General features: G+C 34.9%; 1 protein-coding gene across 1 annotated transcript in view; it reads left to right on the forward strand.

The window, feature by feature from the left end:
- Positions 1 to 13,183: 13,183 nt before the first annotated feature.
- Positions 13,184 to 23,720, forward strand: part of LOC128155182 (GTPase-activating Rap/Ran-GAP domain-like protein 3) — a 130,044-nt gene continuing 119,507 nt past the window's right edge. The window contains exon 1 of the mRNA XM_052816773.1: positions 13,184 to 13,417. The gene's annotated coding sequence lies outside the window, so the exon portion shown is untranslated. The remainder of the gene's footprint in view (positions 13,418 to 23,720) is intronic.

The following is a 23,720-nucleotide window of genomic DNA, read 5'->3' on the forward strand; positions in this document are numbered from 1 at the left end:
CTTTACTCATGACAAGTAAAATGTTATTTCGTATGTGAATTATGTACGAAACTTTTGCATAACATCATAGACACATATATTAACGAATGTCCATGATGAAATAAAACTGATGGATTTCGTACAGTGCGTCGCTTACCGTGACAATTGTGATAGAATTTCCAATATGAATTCACTCACACTTTCTTTTTCCATTGCCCAAAATTCCACTTGTTATTCGTATTGAGTATTCTGCATCGTCATAGCCCATTTGCTGAATGACGTAATCAATATATTTAGGAGTTGTGCCCCTTAGTTTGTCCACCCCCCCCCCCTTTTCTAATTTCCTTAGGGTACAAATATTAAATATTTCCTATAACGGTCACTATTTTTATCGAATTTTGAAAACATCCTACTTGTGATATATATAGATGACCTTAATCTGGTACACTCTGTCTGCATTTAAGATATGGAGTTCTTGAAACTTACGAAGTTTGTGTTTTTGATGCATGGTTTAGCTTTTTTTTTACTGGCCGGGAGCGTTTCAGAAATAATGATGAATTTAGTATATTGTATTATCATACACCTTTGGAGACAAGAGACATGTGCCTTCAAAATACGTGGGGGGTCTAGTATGACTCCAACATTTCAATATTTCCGTCTTCTCAAGGTATATTTCGGAACAATTTTCTTTCTTGCGAGAAAAGGGGGGGGGGGGCTGAACCCTCTAAGGTGCTATGTGCCTAATGGTTAGGTCTAACTTATGTTGCAAAAAAGTGAGGGGGGTAAGCCCCCCCCCCCCTAGTTCCGACGACTATGATAGATAATAAGTCTCCAACTAAGTGGTCTGCATTGTCATTGTCGTCAGGTCCATCGTCACTGTCGTCTTCATCTCCGTGCTCCTGTGGTACGGGGATGTTAAACATCTTCGCAATATTGTGAAGAAGTCCACATGCTGTGATGATTTGGCTGACTCGGTCAGGGCTCTGTCGAATTTCACCATGGAGGATGTGAAATCGTCTCTTCAGTTGCCCGATGGTTCTTTCCACAATTGTTCTAGTGCATTTGTTCAATATCATGAAAGAGAGGTCAAATGGCTTTTACGTTATATCTGATGCATTAAATAATGAAAACATAAGAATTTTCCCGAGGTGTGTGTGTGTGTGGGGGGGGGGGGGGGGGGTTATTATGTTTTTGGAGGGATGGGGGGGGGGGGGGTCCGATGCCTATTTCGGTATCTTTACTATTCTGATATTGGTGGAAGCTCTTTACTGAATGGGGGGGGGGGGATACACAGGGACTCTAAAGATAATCGAACCCGGGTGGCGGATCCGTTAATAGTAGCATACACTTGCAATTTAAACTGTCGGGTTCGTTATTTCAAATAAATTTATTCATTTTTTTTATTTGGGATCGGAGAGTTTTGAGAAAATTGGGACAAGAATATAAATCACTCCGTGACTCGGGATGTAAAGTCCATTCATATATTAAGGTAAGCTGGCAAAAAAACTTACATGTCTGCTTAAAGCTGTATGAGTATGCGATTTTATCAGTAATGTGTAAACAAGATAATTGTATTTCAATACCTCGGTGTCTAAAACTTCGTAACTATTACGTTATTTTTGTTCTCGCACTGACGGAATAACATAACAATAAGATGACGTCATTTTTGTTGACGTTGCGAACGTTACGTTTAAATTCACTATGAAATAAATGTACATACTATTACATCGTTTGATGTAATCTGTTCAGTTAAACTCACAATGTCACTAGCTACTGTAATGATGTAATGTTATAAACAGTAACACTTTATCTATAACGTGTAGTGCAAACATATTAGAATTTATCTACTTCTACATATTTTCAGACCTGTTAAAACGAGACTGGTCCATTAGCTGGATTTAAAAATGGAGTCAACAGCCAGTCTTTTGCAGGGTATCCACTGTCCCCAAGGAGATGACACTTGACAGGCAAGAGACGTCTTTCAAATAGTTGGAAAAGTCCACTCTCTCGAAGGATCATCATGTGTCGCTCCAGGCCAGGTTGAAACTAAGTCAAGAATTCTATGGCTTGCATCACAAACAAGCTGGACATTGATGCTGTGAAAGTTTTTACGATTCACATACTCTGGGTCATGTTCAGATGGAGCCAGAATGCGTACATGGGTGCCGTCAATGGCCCCAATAACCCCCGGAAATTGTGCGATGCCAAAAAAATCAGCCTGGTGCTTCCTGATCATGTCTGGTTGTACTGGAAAGGATATAAACCTTCTACCAATACGAGGCTGTACGAGAGCAGTGGTCACCCTGTGAATTATTCTCGATACAGTGGATTGATGAATACCAAAATTGTCCCCACTGCACAGCTGCATTCGTCCAGTTGCAAAGTACCTCAACGTTACCATAACTTGCACATGTGCTGGAATACTATAATTTCTGTTTGTCGGAGGCTCAATAAAATCACAAATTACTGTGGAATCATTAGATTTCATGGTGGCTCAATTTTCGTGGAATTCGTGGGTACCTCTTATCCACGAATTTACATCCTCCGCGAATTAACAAATTGAAGTAATAAAGTCATGTTTCCTTTTGTAGATATAAGAGAATACACGAAATTACGTCCCAACGAACCTGTAAAATTCTAGCAATCCACGAAAATTGACCCCCACGGAAATTAATGATTCCACAGTAAATTTGTTATAAAGTCAATACCTTCTTGATTAAACCTAAATCTTGCCTGTAATTCTGCGGCCGACATGGATCTTAATGGATCAACTCTTGGCTTAAATGTTCTCTTCCTTCTTTCAGCCATTTTGGATTTACTTAAGTATATGCTTAAAAACTTATGGCAAGTAAATACCATGCTTAACTTTAAGAATATACTAAGCATATACTTAAGAGTTGAGAAGTTTTATGCAACATACTAAGCAATATGCTAAGTCAAATTTCAATCTGGTAAGTACAAATTCTGTACTTAAGAATATGCTTAAGCACTTAAGAATTTTTATGCATACGACCCCTGCCCTACTCTACCCCCAAGGTAATGATTTTCACAACTTTTAATCTAAACTACGTGAGGATGCTTCCACACAAAGAAGATTGGGGTGGGGGTGGGGGGGGGGGGCAAGATAGCACAAATGCCCATTTGGTAAAATACAATTTCAAATATATATTTCTTTCCAACCAAATATACTAAATGATGTCATATTACAAGTTTACAAAAGCACAATTTCTAACTACATTCAGTTTTTAATATATTAACAAATGATAAGAAAAAAAATTAAGTGTTGGTGGTATCGAATCCACAGCCTAAAAACCCTTGTTCTATAATGTTACCTAATGTCTGGTGCTATCAACACTAAGCCATTTCAGTCACAACAAACTTCATTGTGAAATGCTAAATGCAACTTCTACCACGAATTGATGGACTTGTAGTATTTCTCTAAAACATAAAATTGTTGGGATATGACGTTTTTCAAGTATAGTAGGTCATCTATCCACGTTTTGGTTGATTGAAATCGGTTTGATTTCCTTACACCTTGTATAGACTTTGACAAAACTAGAGGTACTGTGAGCAAGCTCACAATTGATACCCCCGCTAAGAAAATAATCATAACGCGTGTATTTTTGCTATTATAGAAAATATTGGATGAATCTATTTCACTGTCCATTTTCTATAAATAACAACTGCTCTATTTTTGAAAACTGTTAATGCTAATAGGAGTAAACAAACCAATTCCTATCCTTTAATTCCATTTTATTTCAAGTTAACTGTTAATACATGAGGACATTTGCATCCTTCCGTTAACAACCATGACTCGAATCAAACGAAATCCACATGTCAAGTAGCATTTAATATTATATTAATAAACGTTTTGAAATATTGGTATACTGAGCCCGATTTTTTTTTCCACACATTTTTTTTTTACAGAATTTACCACTTTTGAAACAATGACCTTGAACTTTCTCAACTGACCTTGGGTCAAGGTCATGACACACCCTTTGGTCATAAGCAATTTTTGTGTGAAGGAAGAACATTCAATGCTTCTCATTAAGGAAGATATGGACCGGACAAGAATTTTGCACTTTTTCTGCCAAAGTCATGTCAAACCCTTAGGTCATAAGCAATCTTAATGTGATGTAAAAACTTCAAATGTTTCCCCATAAGAAATATATGGACCGGACACGAATTTAGCATTTTCTCTGCCCTTGACCTTGCCCGAATGACCCTTGGTCATGGTCATGACACCCCCTTAGGTCAAGGTCATGACACACCCTAAGGTCATAAGCAATCTTTGTGTGCAGTAAGAATTTCCAATGTTTCTCCATAGGAAAGATATGGACCGGACACGAATTTTGCATTTTTTCTACCAGTGAACTTGACCTTTCCCGAATGACCTTGGGTCAAGGTCATGACACACCCTTAGGTCATAAGCAATCTTTATGTGAAGTAAGAACATCCAATGTTTCTCTTTAAGAAAGATATGGACCGGACACGATTGCACAGACGGACGGACAAGTTGATTCCTATATACCCCCAAACTTTGTTTGTGGGGGGTATAAATATGGAGCTAAGACCCACCCTATGAAAGAAAAGGCATTGAGGTTCTAAAGTTCTAAACATGACACTATTTTGGAGGTTTTGACGCGCATACGCCAGTTTAAATCAACCTATTCTATATATTTAACATATTTAAAGGTTATAAATATGTGTAATCGTAAATATACATTGTTTCCAATAATTAAGAAAGAATGAGATTTGTTTATATTTCAATTTTATTATATCCCCATATGGGCAGTTACACGCTTTATTCACCCATCTTCTTTCAGCTTTCCTGGCTGATTAGTGTCGGAGAAGATTTAATCTTTATATTCCTATTTTAAAATTCGCCCACATTGTGACTCAACCCTACCCCGTGGGTCATGATTTTCACAACTTGAATCTACAATACCAGAGGGTGCTTCCCCACAAGTTTCAGCGTTTAATAGTCTTGAGAAGAGTTTTGAAAAATTTTCATTTTTTTTTCTTCAATAATTCGTTATCATCCCCCCTTAAAAAATGAAGTGGTCCATAATTCTCACAACTTTGTTTCACTCTGCCCATTAAGGGTGCTTTGTGCCAAGTTTGGTTGAATTGGCCCAGTATTTCAGGAAACGTTTACGGACAGACGGACGACAAAATGAGAATAAAAAGCTCACCGGAACTTTTAACCGGTTATAATTACCAAAATATTCCTAATACTCAATCAGATGCTCCAACACCGGATTTTTCACTTTAAATTTCTGCTTTAGTTTTTCTAACGAGAGTTGTAAACCATAAACGGCTTTATTTATTGCTACTTACACAATACCACAATAGAAAAATTTTATGTTTTTTGTCGTATAAAAGGATATCTATAATTGTTTGGCAAATCAAGATAAGCGAGACAACTCAGCACTTTGTCCAGAAATATGTCAGATGCTTTCTCACATTTTGGCATAAACAAATAAAAAAGTCACAGAGTTAGTGAATATAAAAACACAGATAAAACTAGATGCTGCCATTAGACAGTAATATCCGTACCAAGTGTTTGCCCCTTAATAACACTGTTTAGTACCAGTTTAATTAAAAATGAAGCGTGGCCACATGCAACCTCCGGTAATACATTTAAAAATTATAATTTTCATAACTGAAGGATGAGATCCCTTCCCATATGATAATACACATGAGCATACACATACACATTATTACAAACAAAATTAAAAATTAAATAATGCCCCCTCCCGGTGGCGTTTGCCGGTTTTAGATTTGCTTCTGTGTGCTACATGTACATCATCGTGTGCACAGATTTAGAGAAGGGGTGGGAGTGAGGGGTCAAGACCACCCCCCCCCCATGAAAATTTATTTATTACCAAAAATACACTTTGGACCCCAATGCTCTTACAGAGCGCTTCAATTGTTAGGTAACATTATTTGGGGGGATGTTTAATTAATATTTAATATACTTTATTGTTTATCTCAATAGGAAGTATATATGTCACAATATGCAGGTGTCCTGCACCACCTTATAGCTGTTATTCACCTAATAAAATAGTGCAAGTGGATTTGAAGAATAGGTCATAAAAATACATGCATGTCACAAATAACTGATCTTTTTCTGAAGTTACGTACACAACACGGGTCTGCAGGTCTCATTAGCGGGTACTAGTTTTACCCAGCTCTTCGATTAGATGGGTTCACGTGTATATGCAAACATGTATGTGTTTTCCATATGCAGAAAAGGATTAGTTAAGATCAGCTAAAGGAATTCATTATTGTGTTTTAATTGGATTATCATTATGATTGACCAATATAGGTAAGCATAATACATGTACTAGCAGTAGCACAATATAATGAGATGCCAGCATACTTAAGTTCTACTTTCACTTTCTAAATGTGATCTCCCTTTGACAGCATACTGTATCATCATCTTTTAATATTTAAATAAGCTTATCATCGTTACCTATCCTATCGCATTTGTAAAGTTTCTGTGATTTTAATTGCAAAAGTTATTTTTTTCATTTGTCAGATTTGCACTATTGAATTGACTCCATATTGACCCTGTATAAACAATTTCGTATTAAATTTGTGTATTACATGTAAGTAAGTGTAGACACTTATCATTTTTAAATGAGTTATAATAGGAAGGAAGGAGTATTTCTTTCTTAATGTATTATAATGCATCAAATACAATGTAGGTCATGACCTTATGGGACTGTTCTGACCCCACGAAACAGGAAAATACAAAATATCTTCTAATGTCATTATGATGCATCAAATGGTGTAAAGTACATTGATGACCTCCAGGTGTTGTTTCCCCCCCCCCCCCCCTCCCGCCTTTATGAAATAAGGAAATGATGATACACTGTATATTTTGTTAACTTCTGAGATCTGAGATCCTCATCCCTAAACCATATAATTTATTCTAGCTCTGTGTCATTGCGCGTAAAATTGTATATAGATTATGCCCCCTTGGAGACTCACTCGGACATTCTAGAACTAGAAATAATAAAGTATTTTATCTTATTCATATGAGTGTTTGATCCATGTAGGTAATTCCTAGCCTAATGATGACACTGCTTTGTTTAGGAGACTTTATAATTGCCACAAATAGGTGAATACACATGCATATAACATTTTGTTTATAAATCTTAAAAACTGAATTAAGCAATTTCCAAAATGTTAATGTGCATCAGGAGAGAAAAAGCTATCAAGAAATGATTTAAAATTAATTGCTACTGTACACATGTAAGAATACATTGAGACGACTGAATCTTTAGACCAGGTTAGATTGGGGGGGGGGGGGGGGTGAATGTGAAGTATGAACATTTATAATTTGAATCATTTATTGTTATTAATTTTAACTTGTCAATGAATACTAGTTATTGATCCCAAGGTAGAAATATGACCTCTGATCATTTCTCAAAGACACCCAAATTATATTTTGATTCTTATAGATCATTCGACAATTAACGGGGGGTGGGGGGGGGGGGGGTGGGGGGAGAACTGTTTATATTTGAGTTTGTTTGGGGTTGGGGTTCGAAGTCATATAGTTGACAATTTTGTAATGTAATTTAAAATAAGACTAAGCCATACTACAGTCATGAACATGAATAGTATAGAACAAAACACAAACTAATACATGAATATATACATAGGAAGTATTAAAAAACATAGATGATTGATCTATATCTGGGTTCTTCAATTGAATCAGATATCATGTACATATTATATTATTGTTTCTTTGTTCAAGGCATTTCAGATGGTATGTAGGTCATGATCCCAAGTGCTCTTCCTGAAATTATCAAATAGCATAATTACCATTGAGATCCCCACCTTAATCCATAGATATTATTCCTCCTTAGGTCATGGCGCATCAGATTATTATGGCATGGAAGTCATGACCATACGGGGTCATCCTGACCCTCTTAGAATCAGAAATTGTTAATTATCTTTAAATTATTTATGTTTGATGATCCTATCTCTATTTAATCTTTATTACTAAGTCTCCCGAATGAAATTTGGAGACTTATTGTTTTTGTACGGTTCTTAATACATGTATTATTATTCTTCATCTTCTTTTTCTTTTTTCCCGCTCTGAACTTGTTTCTCAGAGATGGCTAAACAGAATTGTACAAAACTCTAGGATATGATAGGCCTGCATATGTAGATGTGCACCCTGGTTTGATTTTTCTCATTTTAGGTTAGACAACCACTTTTCCGGGGGGGGGGGGGGGTGTCAAAAGGGTGTGGGGTCTAACATTGAACCTTGTAGGAAGAATCGTAGACTCTATTGTAAATGGTAACTTGAAAACGGACAAAGATAATAATATAGGGTGTTCATAATCATATATTGACTGTTACTGGCAATATATAGGGTTTATTAGATCTGACCCCTGGGGTCATCCCCAACCCCCCCCCCCCCCCAGGAATTTGAAATAACCATATATCTCAGAAACTGTTATAATCATGACCCCTAAACCATATATATTCATGGTTCTGATGTCAAGGGGCATCAAATGTTTGTAGGTCATGGGCCCTGTGGGTGGTCCTGACCCCCTCAAACAGCAAGTCCCTTAATATCTTCAAAACAGTTGAGATCCCCATCCTTAAACCATATATATTCTTGTTCCTGTGTCAAAGGGCATCAAACGGTATGTAGGTCATGGGCCCCGGGGGTGGTCATTACCCCCCCCCCCCTCGAACAGGAAGTGCACGAATATTAAGGGCATCAAAAGTTATGTAGGTAATGGGCCTCAGGTTTAAATTTAATTTTTCAAAACCGTAATGCACATCTGTGGAACAGTTCCTATCATATCTCAAGATATGATGTGTCTATCAATTAAATCATAAAAAGAGTTCTAGGATCTATGTTTTTTTTAAGTGATAAACGTCAATTTTCTGCTACTTTTTGACTCTCTGGATGAAATTTAAATTTTTAAAACCTTATTGCACATCTATAGGACAGCCCAATTTATATCTCAAGAGATGACGTAGCTACTCCAAAAGTTGTTAGAGGAGTTCTGGGAACCATACTTTTTTTGCAAAAAAAAGTCATTTTTTGTTGCCCACTGATCCCCTTAATAAAAAAAAAAATTCTGGAACCTGATCACACCTCAATATGACACCTCCAATCATATTCTAGAAGATCATTTGGCTACTGCCCCAAAAAATGACGTTTTTGAAACCAGTTTTTTGTAAAAAAAAAAAACAAAAAACAAAAAAAAAACACGTTATTTTTTAGCCATTAAATGACCCCCAGGACAAAATTGAAAATTCCGAAACCTTATTGCGCATCTATAGGATACCCTAAAACATATTCTAAAAGATGGTTTGTCTACTGTTGAAAACGTAGGAGGAGTTCGAGGAAGAAGGTTTTTAGTGAAAAAACGTCATTTTTTTACCAATTATTTGACCCTCAGGACAAACAGAGAATTTTTGAAACCTTTTTACAAAACAACATGATACCCCAAAATCAAACTCCAAGAGTTCAGTTTGCTGGTTTATAAGATGTAAGAGCAGTTTGAGAAAGTAAAACGTGACAGACGCACGCACGGACGGACGGACGGAACAGGGTAACAACAATATACCCGAACTTTCTTTAGAAAGTGCGGATATAATTATTGCAAATGTTTTCAAAATATTAGGATGTTAATTGAAATGTTGAACATGGTTATTAGTTCTCTGGAAATATATTAATTCGCCTACCTAGCAATTTAAATTTCTTTCAAATTTTTTCATAGTTATTTGCATTGTGATTAAGAAGCAAGACGCATTTAAAGGGGCATGGTCACGATTTCGGTCAAATTTTATTTTACTGTTTTTATTATTTGCAATGCTTTAGGAATGCATTTCTAATGATCAAATGAAATTTAGGTGCCAGTCGTTGAGTTTTAAGCAAGATACAGGGCTTACATTTTTACTATTTGGCCATATTGGCCCCACCCTAGAGCCTGAATGCAAGGGGCGCAACTAAAGGTGCTCGCTAGATAGCAGATACCAGTTTTTTCCTCACATGCGTGGGAGTAGAGAAGAAGATTATTGAAAATTTGGCTTTTTTGCATATTTGGCCCCGCCCGTGGCACCCCAGGGGTGGTAGAGCCATAAATTTCACAATTTAGATTCTTCTTACCATAGAGATGCTTCACACCAAAAATGGTAACGATTGGCTTGGTAGTTTTCAAGAAAAACTTAAAAATGTAAAATTGTTAACACACGACGCACGACGACGGACGAAGACCAATTGCAATAGGTCACCTGAGTGACTCAGGTGACCTAAAAATTTAAAGAACCCTCTTCTTAGATATAATCAGCCAGGAAAGCTGAAACTTGTGTGGAAGCATCCTAATGTAGTGAAGATACAAATTTGTGAAAATCATGACCCCGGGGGTAGGGTAGAATTACAATGAGTGGGGGGGGGGTTGAACTTTTACATAGGAATATATAGTGTTAATATTTTAAATTCTTCTTCTCAGGAACTAATCAGCCAGGAAAGCTAAAACTTAATTGAAAGCATTCTTAGGTACATGTATGATAGATTGAAGTTTGTTCAAATTTTGGTCCCTGGGTGGGGGGGGGGGGGAGGGGGTCACAACATTGGGGGAGGGCAACAATTTACATAGAAATAGAAAAATTCTAAAATATCTTTTTCTAAAACACACTTGCCCAGAAAAGCAGTATTTTTACTAAAAGCAACCCAAGATAATGTATATTATACATGTAATTCTTTCAATTCAAAATCATAAGGAGTAGGGTGGGGCCACATTGGGATTCCAATTTTACTAAGGAAAATATTTTAATCATTCAAAAAAAGAAATGTTATGATAAATTATATGGTTTTACTTATATGCAATCATTTTGACATATTGCTGATTCTTTCAAATTGTTGATACTTTGGCCCATGGACGATTCTTGGGCCTTACAAGGGGTTCAGAGTTTGATATAGGTTTCTATCCCATATATAAACAAATGTTTAGAATCTTTTTAAGAACTGCAATGCTCAACAGGTGATATGAATATAAAGTCATCCTTTTAGAAAGGGAACTTGATTATAAACATAAGAATATCCAGGATAAAAAAAGGACTTTTATTTATACAGGATCTACATGTATTATAATACATTTTCCAGATAGTTTGAATTGTTACTATGTTAAGCTGATTTTATCATGTCCATTGTTGCTCAGGTGGGCAATGTGGTCCATGGGCCTCCTGTTCTTGTTTGTCTGCTTTTCTCACAGTTTAAGACTCATATTTAATGTCTGAGACTACGCCACTGCAAAAAGTACTGTAGAAGAACTGGGTGTGAAAGAGATTTTTACCCCCGCTCCGAAGGAGAAAGGGGTATACTGTTTTACCCTTGCTTGTGTGTCTGTCTGTTTGTCCGTAACAAAAGTTTCCGTCGCATTTTTCTCACTGTTCATTGTGGATGCTAGAAATTTTAACATACTCTTTTTTTACGCGTGCCATATATAATGGGATATATATTTGTACCGATCGGACGTCAAATTCCAGTTAAATGACGACTTTGCTTATTTAAGCCTAAATTTTCAAACAAATTTTCGTCAACGATATCTCGGCAACTATTCATTGCAGATGCTTGAAATTTTAACACACTATTTATTTAGGCATGCCATATGATGTGATAGATATTTTGTGCAAATAAGACGTCAACTTCCTATTAAGTGAAGTTTTTGCTTATTTTTAGCTTAAATTTTCAAAGATTTTTTGACAAACAATTTATCGCAGATACTTTAAATTTTAACACTCTCTTTGTTTACGCATGTCATCATACGTACCAGTAGGATGTCAACTTCACATCAGAGCTGGGGTATTACCGGTGAACATTGGCTCACATATATCTTGTTTGTTTTGAATGCGTGTATCGCTATTTGTTTCGGATAAAATGAAGAAAAAATGGTCCATGTTATGACCCTACCTTAACCCACTTCCGCCCACCCTCGAATCCAAAGCTTTTGTGTGATTTTAAAGAAAGTTGTTACGTTGTCCTAGCTTTATGCCTAGTATCCATACGTTTTCTAAAAATTATTCAAGGTTTATTATCAATACATTGATGGGCAGCATGATCATTTGAAGAACTTGTACAGTTCTTTTCACCCGTAAAACGTGCATCCGCCCTATCTACTAAATATATGTAAAGTTTTGGCGATTACAAAATTTAACTTCATTCCAGTTCGGATACTTTATGGACTTATTTTGCTTATAATTTATTTAACCTGAAAGGGAAGAACATTACTCATTGACATAACTAGGTTTTGTAAATTTTAATAATATCTATAACAATTGACAGTTCTCAGCCGATTTACCGGTACTAAAGCACAAAAATATAGGAGTACAGATAATAAGTAAGACATATTTTTTAATTACACCCACGTTCCAAAGGAGAGGGGGGGTACATCTATGTTGTTTTACCCCTGTGTTCCTGTCCATAAACATTTTTCGTCACAGATTTGTCAGCAACTACATGTAATTATCGCAGTAATTGAAATTTTAATGCACTTTTTGCTTAGATATGCCATATAATAGGAATCATTTTTTTTTTAGCAAATTCGATGTCAACTTCCCGTTTGATTTCGACTTTGCTTATTTTGCACATTCACAACAAGACGGGGGTATCACTAGTGAGCATTGGCTCACATATATCTTAAGATAGCTGGTATATTCAAATAATTTATTTTAACTGAAATTTAATGTGCAAGCTTCCATATTGGCAACAGGTTAAATATAATGAATTGAGTGACGTAAAAGTTGAAAAATTGGTAAGATGCTGATTGCAAAATGTTCATAAATATTAATAGAATTTTCTTTCGCAACGGGGATATCCGCCAATCGTTATGTTGCTCTTATCAATTTTAGATGCTGAATTTTAAACCAAAAGATAGCGTCTCAAGCCACGATTATGATGCTTCGTTTACACATGAAATATTAAACTTGAGTATTCATACGCAATATGTTACATTTTTCAATATGTTTACATACAAACTTAACAAGATAACAAAAAACGAAAAGTTAAACATTAACTTTATAAATCAATGCAAATGAAGTCTCAGGTCTTCTATAACATACGGCACAAGCAACTGTGATTATTTCTTTATTTATCAATAGCCATTAAAACGAGGCTATGCATATAAAACGTGGACAGTGAGTTTCCTCACTATGCATTATTAAGTGACAATCGATTTCAACTCTTTGTTGTAGCTTCACCCATGTATTGATAGGTTGAAACAAATACTGCTGTCGTAAAGTAAGCTTTTCTTAACGGAACCTCTTTCAAATTCGCCACTACAGATATCTTCATCTCGTGATTCTCATGAACAGGTTTAAGTCACTTTGAGCGAAAAGTGACTTCCGGATAATCAATATATTTTGACGTCGCTGAGGAAAGCAAGCAGTTCATCATTCAAAGGTAAGAACTCCTAACTTTTTTTTCGTGTTGAATTCAATTCAAAATATAAGTTAAGTCTATTATATTTATTTATTTTTGCTTTTATCGAATGTTTGTTATTGTCAAATTATAGTACCGAGGAGAACGGCCTTAAATAGATGCAGTTCAAATGTTATAATCAGAAATCATATTTGTGAAACTTTCTACTAATTAATAAGTTTAACAGTTATCAAATAAATAGAACAGTAGTGTGTGTGTGTGTGTGTGACAAAATCTTGAAAATATGCATAGTATTCAAATGAATTTCAATTAAAAAGGAAATGAATTCAAAAAGTACACAACATTAACATTTTGCCAACTCTATTTGATCCGGTTTTTTCCCATTTAACTATCTATCAATTGATCTGAAAACTACCAATTAGGAACATACATTGATGGTCATAAGAATAGGATTAGGATCAAACACAAACCAAAAGCAATCTCACAAGTAGCGTATAATGAGACAAAAACGAACATCTCCGGCGTTGCTGGTCTCTAATCTGAAAATAACTGCCTCTAAGACTCAAAGAAGACATTGTTCAAATCAGTCTACTTGTCGGCCTTCAAAACTCGATATCTGCAAAAGAAAGAGGTAATTATTCGCTGTACAATTTTACTTGAGTTTAACCAAAAGACAGAAAGTGGTTTTATACCACATTACACGTAAGAAAAGAGTTTTGGCGGTGATATGCTTAAGGTTTTGTACAAGGACCAGTAATTATTATAAAGTATATAATTAAACGTTTAGTTGTATTTTACGTGAGAGTATTTGCTAGTATTGATACAAAACTTTTAACTTCATGAACAATTTAAATGATTTTATGCCATTAGATGTTATAACAGCGAACCACATCTTTATCTGTTTACCTTTAAACACGGTGAAGAGGCCTTTGATAATAACCTAAAAATACTGATCTAAACAAGTGATAAATTGATAAAAGTAAAAGTTTATCCTTGACTATTTATAAGTTATATAAAGGTTAGCAAGCAAGTCTACATAGAGAAAAAAATATATATATATATTTTAGATCAATATGTTAAAAACTAATGTGTAAACCTATCATCGACAATTGATTGACCATAAATTATAAAGTTAATTTTGATACCGAGTGACACGACAACATTGATTTTTGTGACTTATAATCAATATTTCTCCTTTTACAAAGTATTTTCTCAAAATAAAACTGCATGCTAAAATATTAAAACACATGTATGCAACATCTGCGAATGAAAAATCAATGCGGCAGAGTTTATGAACCTTGCTTAATGATTTATCAGATATAGAATTGTGGATGAAATTGCAGTCAAATATAGATTGTATGCTTCATAAAATGTTTTATATACAGTCTTCCTTTATTGTAACATGTTTGCAACTTGTGTAATTTAATTTGTATGTATTATGTTCCGGTTCGATATTGGATCGGGATCGATCTTCAAATTAAAACTGATCACATTTATTTTCATACCACAAGTTAACAGTTACGCGTACACTAAAAATTATACAAGTTCCACCAGAAGATGTCTTTGTAAAACTCTAAATTATGTTAGTGGCGTCATCGTTGCTCAACCAGGTCCAGCAAACATGTTTCTGTTTTCTATTCCGCCCGATACCGGTGTATCTTAAGCTACTTTCTGATACGGCTGTGGGTACATTTGTAACATGTTGAGCTGTTGTAGATACTTTTTATTAGATCAGTATTTCAGAAACCTTATTATAGAGAAATAAACTCATATACTCGACCGGGTTATCTGTTTTTATGGAAATCTATAAGAATCCCGCGTGCAAAACAGAGTAGGATAACCATATATTAAGTTAATTTGTTACAGATCAAAACATGTAGATTGCTCATAGCAAAATCAATAACTGCGGCACAGTTTTTTGAAATCAAAATTCATTCGGGGTTTCTCTATTAAAGTATTATTTTTCGTTTTAAGTTTGGTCGGCAAAATATTTCTAAATCACTTCAAATCGATCTTCCATTTTTTATAAATAAAAAGCTGAATCTTATCAGACTTGATGTTCATTGGAAACCTAGATTTATAACGTTCTCCAAAGCAGGCAAAAAAGGAATGAACGAAAGCATGATGTTTGATATGCATTTTCAGAGCATAAAAATTTGTTTAAGCTCACATAAAGCGAAGATTCTTCAGTTGTGTATCGTCCTTCCGTCTAAAATCTCAAAAAAAAGTATAATTTGAAATTTTTACAAGTGAAAGTACAAAGCATTCTCGGCGTGTAACCGCCTTTCAACAGAGTTCTACTTGGCAATTACCTTACCGTATTTTTTTTTTTTACCTCGCGTTCACGGCGTGCTCTGCGCGCTGACTGCGTGCACAAGGCGTTCTTTACTTGTAGGTATGTGAAATTTTATTTGTACTATTGTACGGGAAACCAACAAAACTTTTTGCTTTTTAACTACATGTAGTTAAAATGATTAAAACATTTGCTAAAAAAAATGTACATTGTAATTTAACAATTCTACAAAAATTAACTGTTATTAGATGCAAGAAAAAAAAGAATGACTAGTAACATCAAAACAAAATGGCAAACCCTAGCCCTGTTCTCAGTTCTTCTTACTTCTCAAAATCAATTACATTATATTTAGAACTTGATGTTAGAAATACCCATTTTCTGCTTTAAGGCATGCACGAGTTGCCGTAAAAATAACACCAGTTGTGCTGAAGACTCCTTCTGACGTTACCTGCACACAACAATATTTAACTGCAAGCTTGGACAGTAGATTAGCTTTCCAGCACAACAATGGGTTTTCTTTCATTGTAGTTTGTTTCTTTTCACGGTATTGTTGCAGTTCTCTTCTCTGTTGCTGTTTTCCCTTGCAGAGAGTGTAGGATCCTGGCCTGTAATAGTGATGTTTTCATCAAACAGAGATTCAAGGGCTGTTATTTGCAGGTAGAGGCTTGTAAATCTGAAGGAAAAACATTAGAAATTCTACATTAGAATTGCATACACATACATTAATAAAATAACTCATGTTTTTGTTATTATTCTCAAAACTCAGATTTACGATCAATTTTTAATGAATCAATCTGATGGATGTATCTCAGAGTCTCAAATCCTCAGTTGCATCTTCCTTGTCCCCATCTGCCTTTTTCTTACTCTCATTCAACATCACAGGCAAAACAGGAGGAGCAGCAGAAATTTGAGAGATTCAATCACTATGAGTTATCTCAGATTTTACGGTAACTCCCTAACATCAAGAAAAGGCATTTTTCCTCAATCCTGTCCCATGTTTCTCACTAATACATGCTTTATTCTTTGTGCGTGGACCTTACGCACTGGCTTCTTTAAGAAATATTTTCAAGTTCAGATCTGTGTATCATGTAAGCAAATTTGAACCTATAGCATTTATTAAAGACTTCACAAATGTTGAATCATTTTCCTTTGCTTTAAAGTGGTCAAGTTAGCTTGTTCAGGAGTGGAACAGCTGTAGTCCACTAACAATCCTACTCTTGTCTGCTTTCCTCACCCTGTCATCCAGAAGAATGTCTAAAATTGCAGGTCTTTGCAGTCCATGATCAGCTTGTGTTTCGGCAATTGAAGGGCCACCAGCTTTTTCTTCGAAATTTCTGTAGCAATATTGCTTTTGGGAAATTAGGTAACAACTGAACGCACTTTGTCGAGAGAAGGCATACCAAGAGCCTTGTTAGAGGCCAAGTTCTGGGTATGTGCAAAACAACCGAGTTCAAATTAGCACCTGAGACTTCAACTGCAACTGTCATGTAACTTGCATTATCCACTGTAATCACTTCAACTCTGTGCATATACTATTTAGGCATAGTACATGCACAACACAACACTATTGTTATTATTATGCCGAGTGTTGTATATACTGACGTGCTTTGCTATTAGTAGCTGTGACGTTTGAGTGTTGTCTTGTCCCAAAAAATAATCACCGGAAAAGCTAGCGTTTGTTCTTCATTGTTTGTTCTTCTAATCAACAAAGGTTTATGTCCTTTTCAAGAAACGAGAGATGTTTCACCTTACCGAGAAAACTCGAAATGTTTAGCAGACGAAATCTCATTGAATTTTTTTTCTTGTACATTCTTTATCAAGCGTCATTTAAAAAATGTAGAATTTCTTTTGAAATTGTTTAATCCATTTGTTCAAAAGTTTATCAAAACATTAACTTAGAATAGCATAGAATTATCGTCAATAATGAGGTGATTTTGGAAAGATTAATAATTTTAAATGCTTGATGTCAATCGTATCTTTCTACGTTTTATATATATATAATTACAAACACATTATTGGCTGCAGTAGCGTAACGGTAACGCGTTGGACAACAAGACGTAATGCTTTTTGAGGCAAGAGTTCGAAACCCGCTGTCGGCGCTAGCAAAGTTTTCGTTGTAAACATTTGCCGTGCTCTATTTCAGCAGAGTATGCTTACGATTTATCAACCCATTGTAGTATTGTAGTAACTATGCGAAAATAGATAAGTATTGAACATATAGCAACAAACTGACAGGAGGCATAATAATTCAGAATAGTTTGGTTTTTCATTTTCATACAACGCAGGAATCAATTACTCAATTAGTCTGGACCGATTTGGGGGTTGATAACAGGACTCAAGTGTTGAGATCGTTTTCCTTAATAGGAAATTGACAAATTGTTATTAAAATAGGAAATAAAAAATATTAAATTTTAAGTGCTTTTGTTTATACATTTTCTTTCACAATTTTATAGCATTTAAAATATTCTTACCTAAAAACAATTCTCAATTATAGAAAAGGGGCGCAGATCATGAATGATGTAGTTTAAAATAGCCGTTCAGCTTTACTATTTCGTTGTGGTGGTGAAGGGCCGGATATATTCGTTTCAAACTTAAGTTGTAGGGCTAAAATAATATTTGTAAAAATTGTTTTTTAAAAAAGTTAATAAAAACAAATAATTGGTTTTTTTTTCGTACTAAGCTTTTATATTTTTATTAAATGTTTCGGTTACGATGATCTACATAGTACATACCGACATCTCCCTCATTGTCATGAAAGGAGTAGTTGTACTGCTCAATGAAATATTGTGATGTCTATTCAAAATGGAGTAATAAGTCACTACTGACGTTGCCACTTTACATGAACGAAGAATGCACTTCGCTTTTTTTTTTCTTTGCTGAAATAGTTCAAGCATTTTGATCTTTTGGACGCCATTACTAGTTACTAATTGTTGGGAGGTCAAACCCGATCAAAAGTACGCTAAACCCCCCGGTTTCATTTCGTCATGCGTATCAAAGGTTGTATACCGATATTCGAAACTTACTATAATAGGTAAGAATCGGTACGTATCGAGATCTAGATATATCGGTTCAACCCTACTATTTCTCGAGCCAATTTACATCGAGATCTCGATAAATCGGTTCAACCCTACTATTTCTCGAGGCAATTTACATTCGTAGTTTGCCGAAAAATCAGCATGTATGAGGACCTCGTTTGAAGAACTATGTGTTTTAAGTTCGTGGTAGTGTTGGCTTTGGTTTTCTATGTTAAAAACGTGCTGTTTAAATCTGGACATCTCCATCATGAACCTGTCTAATAGTTCATCTACAGTTTCATTTTCCTCCTTTTTTTGAATAATTCTTTTTCTTTTATGTTCTGCCATTTAAACCAAGACACTGCTTCTGTTCTTTCCATTCCTTTCAATTGTACCCTGATATCAACACATTTTTGACAACACCCATACATGCAGACAATGTTTTCTGTGTCACACGTGTACAACTCTATAATTTCCTGCAAGTTGGCTGTTTTTGCAATCCTTTTTATTTGTGCATAGTGTCAACAAGGTATTGAAGGTTGTCATGTTGCTTGCAAACGCATGTCTCTCTGTTAGAATCTCTAGGACGGGTAACCCAAAATGGTTTGCATCGCGAAAAGCTAGTATGGCTTATATTGATGTCGGGATTTTCTACAACAAATTTCAGGTAGAGTTTTCTTATGCTGTTGAGCATAACTCTCCTTTGTTTGTTTCTTTATTATTTGTCAAAGTTACCTTGATAACAGATGTCATTCATCTTGATATTTCTGCCTCTTCTTTAGGAGATACTATTGTCGTTTTTCGGGATCCATATCACTTCTCTGACGATATCGTCTCTGTTTTTCACCGGACGACAAAGCAATGACTCTGTAAAAAAATGTTGAGTTATATTTTATATTCTTTTCACAGTAAAGATATGATACAAATATAAAAGTACACGTAGTGTTTGACCAAATATTGCCAATGTATTCCGATTGATGAATTGCAATAAATGTTCAGAAATATACAATCGTTCAGTATCTACTCTGTACAATTTGCGGGGCCACAAGTCGTTTTGTGTTGTTTCTACTGAAGTTATCGTTAAGTATCAGAGCACTGTAATATTAAATATTTGTTTCATATCAAATTTAAACTCTATACACTTTAAATTTAACCTTTAAAGTCCATCATGTTACCAAAAAATATGGGTTTTTTTTTTTTTTAGCATTTATCCATGTGTATTTCAAAGGTGTTTATGAATATATATATCCTTTTTTAGACGGAGGCTCTATGAGCCTCCTCTATTGCTACCGGTCAGCTCACACGTGACGTCGATAGTGGATTTGACGGACACCACCTAGCGGCAAAAATTGCAATATTCGTTTGGGATTCATATTTCAACATTGTTATTGAAATAAATATCTTATTTGCAATTACAATAAATAGAACTATACATATTGCGATCAATAAACATAATTTCTCTCGAAAATTTTAGTCCATATGTCAAATTCCAAGTAAGTATGAATATGCATGAGTTTAAGAATAGCAATGGTGTGTAATCGTTTAGTGGCTATTTATACTTTTTATACAGCTTCCTGTCCGTGAAGTCAAATAATGAGGATTCCTCAAGAACCATCTTGTGTTGACCAAAATATTGAATAATTATGAGATTCAATGGATAAACACGGCGTGGTTCTTAGTCTGTATCGTATATTACTTGCGCATTATCAATGAATCTCCCGCTGAGATGTATAGCTACACTCCCGCCCCCGGCATCGATCCAATAAAATTGGTTGAACCACTGCTATGTGAACTTGAGTATTCCCCCAATTAAATACAGACAACCGTGATCGTAGCATGGCACATTTAGTTTAGTTTTACTGGGCATGCATGCTAAACCAACTATAAGGATAGCGAAACAAATAAATTAAACATCCAGATTACACCCTTTAACGCACCCCCCCCCCCCCCACACACACACATACACACATTCAGTGTGTGCATAGGTAGAGTACCCAGGCCACGTGCTGTGAAGCTTGATTAATCCTGCAATGTCTGGCCAGCACTGTCGATTTCAAAGTAAGTTGGGAAGTCAGTGTGTTTTTGCAAGCTGATAAGAGAATTTCGCGTGAAAAAGTGTAAAAACATTTGACAGAATGTACATATTTTCTTTTAAAAGTGAAGTACGGGGTATTACAAGAACTACCGCGGTATATTATTTTAAATTTAGCTTGAAAGTGATATTACAGCGAATTCTCTTCATCTTGGATATTTCCCTTTTTAAACATAGTTAGATAAAAGAAAAGAAGTCGTGCATATACTGAAAGATTGAATCTTTTTACAGCAAAAAAGCTCGCGATTGCGTGTTAAATATTTTTCCGAAATTCTAAATTTATATCTCTAAAATTTGTTTACACCACAAGTAAAATCTGTATAAATTCGTAATATTTTCATCCCTTGCAGAAAGTCACGATGAAATGTTTACAGTTGATGCGCTAAGCTGTTGATCAAAAGGCTGAGCTAGCAATATTTACTTTTTGGACCGCCTGAAATGATTAAATCAACGGTAATTTTGAGAAAAATTGAGCAAAATGAGCTGTAGCATCTCTTATATATAAATATTTTATCTCCATAACTTCTTGAAACGCTTAGAAATATATTTGATCACTATCTACAATCGAATCGTACATTCTGCAAAAGAAAAAGAACAAAAACTATATATGCGAGATTCAGATCATGCATGTATTACCTACATGTAACATTAGGGGTTTTTAAGCATGAGCGATTTTTTTCATATTAAAAAAGTTCACTGTTCAAAAGTTTTTATTGATTATATATCATACATTTTAGTATATTTTGTGAATCATTAGGTATAGTACTAACTAACAAAATATTTTTTGGTTGTAATTTGTTTTTGCATATTCCATAAAAGAGCATGAATATGTTAGCAAAGTAGTTTCTGTCCTGTAGTATTTAGTATTGCAAACTCTTAATTGATACTCTTAACCTTCTATACCTTAAAATTTGAAGAAGAAAAAAACCATTGTTATTTTTGGGAGTCGATTTTTATCAACTCTCCTATGCAGTTACTTTGGCAAACCGGAAGTGAAACTGTGTTTGGACCTAACCACAGATCATCGCCGCTGACAAGACCTTGTTCTCGAAAATAATACATAAATTCGATGTAATGCATTCTGAAGCATTAAATATTATAAAGTTAAATATTGCTTGGATCCATTAATTTTCCATAAATATTTACATTACTGATACATAGTTTGATGGAATTTATTCTATCTTAAAATATTACGCAATATGATTCATATGATGTTTTCCTAGAATTCTTAAAATTGTCGGAAAAGCCCGAAAATTCATATATGAAAATATGCGTTATTCGATTACGGATAAGAAACTACTTGGCATGCGAAATTACATATCGTTGATTTTAAGATAAATATCAATCGATGAAATCAACTCCCGTCGGTACTTTTATACTTGGAATTATTAGATTAATCTCCTCCGCAATGATGCCTCCGTCTCTCAGTACTTTCAGTACTTTGATTCTTATAAATGAGTGCACTCTTTTAAAGAAGTGTTTGTTTTATACACTGACAAGTCAAAACAATCATGAGTAACTAATTTTATTGTAAATAAAAAACATTTTTCGGAACAAATTTTGTAATTATTCATGGGATGTATGTGTCAACTTTATATCTCTTTGTAAATCAAGCTGGCATTATAAATGTATAATAAGCAGATGTACGCATGCAGGGGGTATATCCATTAACACCCCATGGTCAAGTTACCCAGGTTGTTTGATAGGCTGTAATTTGCATTTGCGCACAACAGGGTCACCGAGTGTTAGGTGTCAAGTATGTTTTCACCATAGTTCAATTAACACGTCTAGCATCGAATATCTTTATGTAATTATTGTCGTAATATATCATGTCAGATATGAATATTATCTCATTACTATTTTTTCTGTTCTGGCTGCTGGACGCAAGTAATTTTCATGAACCTTGTTTAATCCTATTCTTTGTGATCTCCACTATACACAATCTACGAACGTGATATCTTGGATTACAGGAGGAATTTCAATGGGTAGAAGGTATAGGCCACCCATATTATCTACCTATATGCTTAAAATTACATTTATAACAATGGTTTATCGAGTACTTATTGTGGGTCACTTTTTTATCCATCGTTTAGAGTCATTTCAATTTCAAAATCGTAGGTCGGGTTGGTACAATTTAGGCTTCGATGGTACAGAAATTCAGGTTCAATTTGCGGGTTTAGGTGGGGGAACATTGCGCCCGGGTCCAAAATCCATTCAATCGGAACTATTTATGCAAGTTTTTAATTCATATCAACCAACTTAAGTGGTGGAAATGATTTGTGTCTAGAAGAAAATGCGGAAAAATTAGCGCGTGATATAAGATCGTTTGCAGAATTCTTACTAGTTGCGCATAATGTTTCTCATGTTATAGTTGGTCAGTTACTGCCGATGTATTCCGATGGGATAAATCCTCGTTACAATGTCAAGGTCATTGAAGTTAACAAACAATTGACAACATTGTTCAAAGATAGAGACAATATTTCCTTCTGAAAGCATCGATGATTTTGGAAAAACACTGAGTCCTTGTTAACGGATAAAGTTCATCTTAATGATGATGGTATGCGGATATATGCGAAAAGTATTCGTGCAGCAGTCGGTCCGTTCAAAAGAAGGTAAAACAAATTCGGGTTAGAGTGTTGTATCGTTTTCATGCTTCATTCATGATTCATCAAGATGTTCAGTTACTATGTGTTTCGTACGGTAGTCCATTATTAGTTATATTGTTGGTAAGCCTCATGTTTAATTACAGAGCAACAAATATTTTTGGTTACAATCAATCATGACACTGTGTGAATCATATTGTTCATGGTTTTACTTTTAACATGATCAACAGATACATGATACATCTGTACATTTGTTTGCATCATTATGCACATGGTTTATTTATGGTTGAATGAAAACATAAGATCCTATCATACACGACGG

This window comes from Crassostrea angulata, chromosome 7, assembly GCF_025612915.1.
Source record: "Crassostrea angulata isolate pt1a10 chromosome 7, ASM2561291v2, whole genome shotgun sequence".
Classification (NCBI taxonomy): Eukaryota; Metazoa; Mollusca; class Bivalvia; order Ostreida; family Ostreidae; genus Magallana; species Magallana angulata.